Consider the following 9,514-nt stretch of genomic DNA (forward strand, 5'->3'; position numbering starts at 1 on the left):
GAGCCCATCTTACCAAACATCAGAGGGTTCACACTGGCGAAGGCCCTTATGAGTGTCAGAGTGTGGTAAAGTTTTTCCCTGAGGACCACAACTATGTCGACATCAGAAAATTCATATTGGTGTGAAATGATGGAATGTATGAGGAACATAGAAAGGCCCTCATTTGTGGCTTATATTATACCCACATGAGAATATTCACATTGGTGGGAAGCCCTGCGTCCAAGGGATGTGGAAAAGCCTACGTCTGGAGTGCAGGCTTTACTCGTCACCAGAACATTCATACTGGGGAAACAAAATGATCCAAGGAATATGGAAAGACTATTCATGGTTCAAAGCATAAATCAACGTCAGACAATGCGTACTGTGGAGGAGGGTTAGCAGTTGGGCATCTCCACCATCTACCTCAGGGACCCAGCCACAGCAGGATACATTGTTGCCAAGATGCAACACATTCGCCCGTTACCATGGCTCCACATCCTCCCCGTGCACACGCACTACATCCTCTTGTAAAAGCCAGTGGCTCCGTGTAGACAGAGTCTCTTATGTACTGTGTGGGATCATCACCTGTCAATCAAAAGCTGATGGCCTATTACATCACCTGTCAATCAAAAGCTGATGGCCTATTAGCTGAAATAGAAGGAAATTAGCAAGAGATAGAAAGTGGGACATCTGGCAGAGAGAGATTTGAACTTAGGATGTTAGATGGAGGCAGGAGATTTCACCCGACCTCTAGAGGAGGGAGAAACATGAAACTGAGGACAGGTACCTAACCCTGAGGAGGACAGAATAGTTTAACAGTTAAATAAGTGATAGACTAGTCAATAAATGAGCCCAGGCTTGTTGCATAGGCATTTCTTCATAAAAAAGTAAGTCTTGGGGGAGTCATTATTCTAGCAACAAAAAGGGCAGGTAGAAAAGCTTGTCTGTACCTCTCCCTGCCCCCACCCCTTGCCCAGGGGCAGCCTCTGTGTACTCTTCTCCCCAATAAACCTCCCAGGTGAGACCTGTCCTATGGTGTGACTTTTGTGGTGTCCTGTGCTTAGATCATAATACGGAGCCTTGAGTATGTGCTGGGTATGGGAACTTCTTTATTTGGTGTTCATAGCTTTATAGCTGCGGTTCCCAACCTGTGGGTCACAGCCATCAGAAAATACGTGTCTCTGATGGCCTTGGGGACCGAGGTTCCGCTCCATCAAACTCATTAAGCAGCAGCAAGAATGAAGTTATGGCTGGGGGTTCCTAAGATCACTGGAAATGTGTTTTGGTGTTTTAAGGAAAAGCCTGCCCCGCTGGAGATCCATCTTCTGCCCCTTGAGCTTGTCTTCCATGACATCAACAAGGGCATGCTAGCTCATCTGCCAAGTCCTTCATTAAGATACCGATGGCACAAGCCATGACAACAGTGACAACCCCAACAACTATGATCTTGTTCTGTGGGACCTGTTCTTCCTTAAGATTCACAATCAGCTGGTCCTTTTGGGGGGCCATCTTGGACTTTGAATCTTTTGAGGGTGCTAGTGCACGAGCTGGGGGGGGGCGCAGCAGTGGCACCCTGGATTGGGCTCGGCATCAGTTGCTCGAGCACCGACTTATTTTCTAGGCGAACATTAATCATTTTTTTTTCTAGTACAACCCAAAAGTCCAAAGAAAACGGGAAAGCATTTTTAAATGCAATTGGAAGTCATGTCAGAGTAAATCAGGCTATCCTATAAAGGGACAGAAAGCCTTATGTGAAATTTGCCACTTCGTGTTTCAACTAGAAAAAAATAAAAGATCCCCAGAGACACAGTCCCGACCAGAATACCATTTCCTGAGCAGAAAATCTGGGGTTCAGGGCTCTCTGTAAGCAGGTGCAAGTCAGAAAATGTTTTAATTCTTTTTTTTTTTTAAAGACATCTTTATTTTAAACTCTGATCTACCAATTTAGCGTTTGCCACCAACTCTGGGAGCAGAGACCTTCACAGGCTTTACAACCTTTTGTTTAGGTGCTGCCTTTGTGGGGGCCTTGGCAGCAGCCATTGCTGTCTTGATGCCTGCTTAACCTCTTGCTTCCTTGGCAGCCCTGACGGCCTGCTCTCGCTGAGCTTTCCTAACTTCTCTGGTTTCTGATTCCTCTCGGCCTTTATATCAGCAAGAGATACACCAGTGACGGCTTGCTGGAACGTGACTGCACGGCGGGTTCTTTTCTTTTGAATTTCTTCCTACTGTCCTTTCTTGTGTTTTCTTCTGTAAAGGACAGTCCAGTTTATCTGCCGAGGATTCCTTTTGGAAAGGAATGCAGACTCGCCATTTGCATAAAGAAACTGGAAAACCTTCCGGTTCGTCCTGGCATAGTACCGCCTGTGTCCCGGGTAGATCTTGTACCTGCTAAAACTGCACAGCTCGACCTTCGTGGTGGTAGATGTCGACCTGCCGGGGAAAGATGGCGAAGAGCAAATGTTTAAATTCTAATCATGTCTTTCTCATGTCTTGGGATGATGAGCTCAGACCTCTGCAGATTCAGTGATCCCATCCTAACCACCGGTTCATGGCATCACAAAGGGCCAAACTGAAATTAACCGCAAAGTTCATTTTGACTAATTAAAAGATCACTCTCTGTAAGAAAAAGCCTTCATGATCTGCATCGCCTGTAATGTTACCTTATTGCTCTGTTTTGGAAGTCAGTGGTACTCTTGGTACATACATGGACATCTTCTTCAATGCTCTCTCAGAACAGTAGACCATGGTATGTTGAATTCCCTGTGTCGTACAGATCTACAGGCTGGAGAAAGAATGACATCTAGGAAAAATAGTTGTAGGCTGTAATTGAATAATGAAAGCCTCATCTCTTCCCAAATAATTGACACAAAGACCTATTAAGCTTATCAACAAGCTTTGAGCACGATGACAGTCCCCATGTGTCCTAACCTTCTAAGCTATCTACTTCCCAGCCACAGGCTCCTTGTCACTTGCAGTCTGAGTCCTGCCCCGACTTGCTCTGCTCCATGCTGTGTCTACACAGTGAAGCCCTTTACAACCTGCTTATCACCCCCCTTGGACCGTCCACTTCATGACCACTTCTCCCTTCTTTCCTCCTGGTCCTTACCTACTCTTCTCTCCCCCACCTCCACCCCCTCCCGGACCCCTAGCAGGGATTGGAAATCCAGTCTACCTATCTGCCCGGTCATAGGCTAAATCAACCCTTTATTGATCAATCAGAGACGATGGGAAACAATTTCTACGTAATGTTGAGACCAGAAATGCTTGATCATGCCAATGTCTAGACTATAGACAGATACGTGACCTAGAATGTAGATCTCGGGGTACAAGTTCCAACACACTGTTTCACAATGATCATTTATACTTTGTAGAGATTTAGAATAGTAGTTCAGGAACAAGAACAAAACCTCCACGTAAGTGGTTTTGTGTGGAGGTAATTCTAACTCACATGGGCCATGATCCAATGTTGGAAGAGGTCACTGGCCCTCATTTAGAGTCTCCTGAGAAAGAAGAGCAAGAAAAGGAAAGAATCTTCACAGGCCAAGCTTTCCACAGATTTTTTTCTTTTCAGTATATAAATCTTTTATTGTCCCCAAATTGTACTTGTTATAAGGGTCTTGTTTCTGGAGCTAGGAAACTGAGGTCTCATTTGTCACCCTGCTGCCCGGTTCCCTTCTCAGACACATAGATGCCATCCAAAAACTTTCTGATATCTTGTTTTTAACTGCTGTGGCTTGCTGAATCAGAGCCGCTGAATTTGAAACAAGTTCAATGTCATTTCCTTCAAAGGATCAATTCATCCGTCTGGGTTTGAGAGACAGAACAAGCAACACCTGTCCTCATCCGAACCCTGCGGATGTGTTTTTCACCCAAGAAATTTCGGATTTCAACCAAAGACCCATTCTCCTGAATAACGACGTTGATGGGGAAGTGAGCATACACAGACCTCATCTTGTAACGGAAGCCCAGTGTAACATCCTTGATCATGTTCTGAACATGACTGCAGATGGTTCTCACAGTGGCCAGCTCCTTTCTGTTACCCCACCATTTGTCAACACAGAGCCTCTTCTTTTTCTTCCCAAGAAGACTCAGCTCTACACTGATGTGATTGAAGTCCCTCCGCAGAGTTCCCCTGGGGCCCTTCAAATAATGACTGTGCGCCTCTTCAGAGTGATGTTGACATTTTCTGGAATGTTGACCCTTTGATTGCTGAGAAAGGTCTTCATTCTCACAGTAGATGGGGCAAAGAATGGCAGGAGTCTTATATCTGAAGAAAACTTGTTTTCCCTCTCTCGGCACCCTCTGATAACCTGTAGCTCTTTACTTAAAGGTGAGGTCTTAAAAAATTTCCCACGCCCACATTGTCTTAGGCTTAGATTTTTTTTTTCAAAACCTACTTTATTTAGGGTTCTTAAACTGTTTAAGTTCCCTTCTAAACCACTACTAGAGGTAGGAGTAAAAAGGTTAATAGGAAAAGGGTGTTGTGGACTTGTTTAAAACTACTTCTTTCGGGTGATTCCACTCTTCATCTTCAGGATATTAGCAGTCTAGTACAAAAGCAAACACCAAATCCGAATCAGTGGTGGTATGATCCAGCGGAAACAGCAAGGCTCTGCAGTTAGCAGAAGCGGCCAGAATCAGCTAGAATATCACAAGAAGTTCTTTTGAGCATTTCTCTCTACAAAGTGAAGACCAAAGAAGACCAGCGAAGACCAGCATTGCACGGCACAGTAATGCAAGAGCATCCTCTCAGTTTGTGAGGTTCCAGTTATTTTTCTAAATACCACATGACCTCTCAAGTGTCTGTTTTTAGCAAAACAGCACATGCTGTCTCACAAGACAGCTTCTAGAAAAACATCACTAGAGACAATGGAGTTGTTAAAAAAAAAAAAAAAAACCTAGAAATTTCTACTTCACTCCCTTACAACTCTATTGACCCAGAGTTACATATTCTCACCATTACCTTAAGGATGGTGGGACTTCCTCATTCTGCTGCCTGCTATGCCTGCCCAGGGATCTGTGTACTTCCATTGACAAGGCTCCTCTTTATCCAAGGAAGTCTATGGCACATGCAGAGCATCCTTGAAGGCCACATCCCATAATTAAAGGCAATTATGAGGCCAAAATAATACAAGGTTGAGGCAATTGTTACAGCGACACTAACAAAGCTCTGCACCAGTCCCTGGCCCAGGTGGATTAACAGTACTAAAAAACTATCAAACCCTGGCACTCACTGTCACAACTTCCCTGAAGCCTCCTCACTTAAGTGTAAAGATCTAGAGAAAGTAAGGACATAGTCCTGGCCATTTACTTCTATTCTAAGATAAAATATTGACTGTATGAGCAATATTATGTTCGGACACTTTGTATGTTAGGAGTACCTGCTGCTCTTGAAGACGACCTGGGCTGAGTTCTCAACATCTACACATTGGCTCACAACTGCCTACTACCTAATCCTCATGGCACTATTAGAAGGTGTGGACTGAATGGAGCAGGTGTGTCCTTGTTGGAAGAAGTGTGTCACTGTGTAGGGAGACTTTGAGACTCCACCCACTGGGACCAAGCTCTGACCAATGAAGACACATCCTTGCTGCCTTCTGTAGGCTTAGATCTTTCAAAACCTACCTTAATAAGTTTTTTTTTTTTTTTTTTTTTTAAATCCTTTCTGGCCCACCGACTAGGGCTCTAGGATGAAGAAGGTTAACAGGACAAGGGGAATGTACATCTGTTTAGAAGTAGTTCTTTGGTGTGATACCAACAAATGCTACAGCTAGATTTCTTAAAACTAACCATTTTTTCTAGTTTTCTGCTCCCTCCCCAACCAAAAGGAAATTCTTCACCCAAGTCAACAGGAAACAATTATAAAAAGACCATTGTCCCAGTCCTTTAAGTCGGGGTACATAGTTTTGGTTATTTTATAAACTTTAGATATGTTGTCATTTAAAAAGATAATTTAAAAATGGTTATAATTTTGGACAAGGGGGAAACTGAACAGAGAGCTTACACCTAGAGACTTTCTATCTTTCCTTTCCTCTTCTCTAGCCTTCATCTTAGGTAAAGGGAAGAGGGTTAGAGAGAGGGAGAGAGGATCTCAGCAGTCCAATCTAAAACATCAAACACAAATCAGCAGCGGCAGTCTGGTCCAATTCACAAACACCAATCACAATCAGTAGCAGTGGCTCGATCTAGAAGAAACCAAGAGGCTCCACAGAGTCAGCAGGAGTCCGAGGAAGCAACAGAAGCAGCTGGAACACCACAAGAAGTTCTGTGGTGTGAGCATCTCTGACATCACATCAAGCAAATAGCAGACCAGTAAAGTGTTGCAAGGCGGACCAATGCAAGAGCATTGATCGCTGTCTGTTGGCTTGTCCTTACGCTCTTTCCAAACATCATCATCAAGTGTCTGCTTCAGCAAAACATCCTCTCAAAAGAGTTTTCAGAAAAACATCACATGACACACCTGAGTTTTCAAAGGAACCGAACTGTCTACTTCATGTCCCCCATTTCTGCTTAAAACATTGTCATCTTCTCTAACGTTAATATTTTACACATAATAGAATTATAAGAACTAGAAAATTTGAACTTTACACTACATTTTACACTGGCAGCGTATGTACGTATGTAATGTGTTTTATTTAAAAAAGCCAAAGGTATGTTTGATAGAGCACAGTAGAGTGAGGTGGGAGGGGCTCCTTGGTGGGCTCATGCTGAGGCATCTCTTCCCCTAAGGCACCAGCCATCCAATGGGTATAGTGTAGAATAGAGTTTATTTAGGGCATGGGTAGGGGAGTTGAGAAGGAAGGAGAGAGAGAGAGAAGAAGGAGGAGGAGGAGGAAGAAAAAGAGAGGCCAGTCAGTCAGAAATGTGTAGTGAGAGGGAAGGGGTCAGGAAGAAAAGAGGATCAGAGTGAGGTGGAGGGAGAAGGGGCGGAAAGAGCAAGGAGGGGCCAAACAACCCCTTTTATAGCTAGCCAGGCCTACCTGGCAGAGCCTTGAAGGCATGCTAACATTCCTCCATTTTGGTTTAATTAAAAACTGAGAAGCTAGAAAGCAACAATGGTGAAGCAGAAACAGGGTCATTGTGTGATCTTTAGCTGCTTCCTGATGACTTTGGGGTTGCCATGTCTCTGGGAAACCTAAGAAAATGGGGATGGGGATGTTGGCCCAGTCTCAGGAGAGTTGGCTGTTTCCTTGCTGTCCGGGCTCTGTGGAACTCTCTGTGGGTAGGAAGGAGCAGGTCCAGTAGAAGCGTCTGTCCGTGAGAGTAGATTGGAGCATTTGTGGGTTGCTTCTCTGGAGCTGTCCTGGAAGTAGATTTTGAGTAAAACACCTGAACTTGACAAGATGCAGACACACAGTCCACACATTACATGTAGAGAATAATGTTAAGTATGTTTGGAAGAAAATTTTTTCTTAGGTGTACATTTGAAACCCTTAGGTCTTGATGGTTGGGGTGAGGGAAGTCCCAATCCCTGAGAACAAAAGAGGAATCTCACTCTCTGCAAATGATGGGCAGGCGCTTCTCCAGATGGAGTCTGTTTGGTCCACGAGAGGTAGATCTGAGTGTGTTTCTTGGAGCTTGTAAGTTTACAAAAAAGTTGTTGACAGCATGAACAGTGTTCAAGATGAGTTTAGGGAAGACAACAACCTTTCCTGGAGCAGGAGAAGCAAGAAGGGCCTTTTCCTTCTGTCTAGGACACTGGATGTATATAAATTTAGTATGAGGAAAAACATTTTTAAGTTTATATTTAAAAGACAATTAAAGGGAACTCAGAGTCTTGCCCTTGGGCATAGGATACTTGATTATATAGTTTAGTGTGAGAAACACCTTACGTCTATAGTTGAAGGAAAAACCAAAGGAAACTTCAAATTTGTAACTATGACAGCTGATAACGATTTAGCACGAGAGACATTTTAAATTTATAGTTAGAAGATGACCAAAGGAAACTTCACATTTGAACTGTGATTATAAACGTTGGACCACAGTGGGATGTTTTATCAGGGTTAGGCTCATTTATAAGAACTCTTCTGGTTAATGTCAAGACGATGGCATAAGGGGAGGAAAATGAATCACTTAGTCCCTGTAAACTGAGTTTAGATAAGGAAGTACATCTGTGAAAGGTTACATCTGAACTTGTGTATCCTGGCACCTGTGAGCAGGGCAAACCCGTCTCCCTTTTTGATAAGCGACCTAGCAGTCTTAACTAGTTAACGAATTGACTAATGAGCTAATACAGTGGTGGATCACCTTGGGGTAAGGAGCTAGAGGTCTGTTTTCTAGCTGTCAGGCCTCATTTAGCTTAGCTGTCAATGTAGTCAGAACTCTGGGAAGAATCAAATTTAATCTAGATGTCATGTATTAATTAAAATGACAGAGGTTGGTCTATAGTCCACTACCTAAACAGTTGCCTGGTCCTGTGGTCTCCATTCACAATTGGGCAGTCAATGTGGCTGTCAGGCCCAGAAGATGAGCAGCTTTTTCCTATGCAGTAGGAATGTGGGAGAAACTACTCCCATTGTTTCAGGCAATATGAGGCATTTAAGTCTCTGCATATCCTCTGTCCACAGTGTAGTCTGAGCCCTGGCAACGGGCAAGGGAATGGAGCAGTTTCTCTCAGTGGTTATCTTACCACAGTCTAGACGGTCTTGTCGCTCTGCCCATATCTCCTCAGAGACTTTTGTGGATCACTGTTAGGCTTTGGGGGTCTCTGTCTGCCATCATGAGCTTAAACGCATAACGTTAATGTCTTAGGTAGGGTTTTATTGCTGTGAACAGACACCATGACCGATGCAAGTTTTATAAAAGACAACATTTAATTGGGGCAGGCTTACAGGTTCAGTCCAGTCAGTATCAAGGCAGGATGGCAGCATCTAGGCAGGCATGGTGCAGGAGGAGCTGAGAGTTCTACATCTTCATCCAAAGGAAGCCAGGAATACACTAGGCATCCTCAGGCAGCTAGGAGGAGTGTCTCCAAGCCCATTCCCAGAGTGACACTCTTCTTCCAACAAGGCCACACCTTCTAAAAGTGCCAATCTTTGGGCCAAGCATATGCAAACCTTACAGTTATATTTAACAGATTTCTGACAGGATTGAGAGCCAGTATCTATTAAGCATATCTGAGTCGGGCAATCTGTGTTAGCTTAATTATTTTTCCTAGAATGTATCTATTAAATAAAGATATGTTTGATAGAGCATGGTATGGTGAGGTGGGAGGAGTGCCTCGGTCGGGCCCATGCTGTGGCATCCCTTCCCCTGACACACACACACACATACACACACACACACACACACACACACAGAGAGAGAGAGAGAGAGAGAGAGAGAGAGAGAGAGCGCACAGGGAGAAAAAAGTCAGAGAGAGAAGGTGCAGAGAAAGCAAGGGTGGGTTCAAAAGGCCCCTTCTATAGCAAGCCAGGCCCACCTGGCTATTGCAGAACCTAGAAGGAATATTAACATATAGTATAGTCAAACAATAGCCTAGCAAAACAGCCTTAAGAATATTTCCATCAATGTGCAACCACTCAAACAACCAACC

At 44.0% G+C, this 9,514-nt stretch overlaps 2 pseudogenes across 2 annotated transcripts; both read right to left on the minus strand.

Annotated features, from left to right (window-relative positions):
• Positions 1-1,923: 1,923 nt before the first annotated feature.
• LOC308413392 (large ribosomal subunit protein eL24-like) lies at positions 1,924-2,571 on the minus strand (annotated as a pseudogene). Its single transcript has 2 exons — positions 2,519-2,571; positions 1,924-2,409 (listed from the first exon to the last, which is right to left on the minus strand). The product of its transcript is annotated as a large ribosomal subunit protein eL24-like (transcript).
• Positions 2,572-3,624: 1,053 nt separating this feature from the next.
• Positions 3,625-4,205, minus strand: LOC308413393 (large ribosomal subunit protein uL6-like; annotated as a pseudogene). Its single transcript has one exon. The product of its transcript is annotated as a large ribosomal subunit protein uL6-like (transcript).
• Between the last annotated feature and the right edge of the window lie 5,309 nt (positions 4,206-9,514).

Source organism: Micromys minutus (assembly GCF_963924665.1).
Source record: "Micromys minutus genome assembly, chromosome: 32".
Classification (NCBI taxonomy): Eukaryota; Metazoa; Chordata; class Mammalia; order Rodentia; family Muridae; genus Micromys; species Micromys minutus.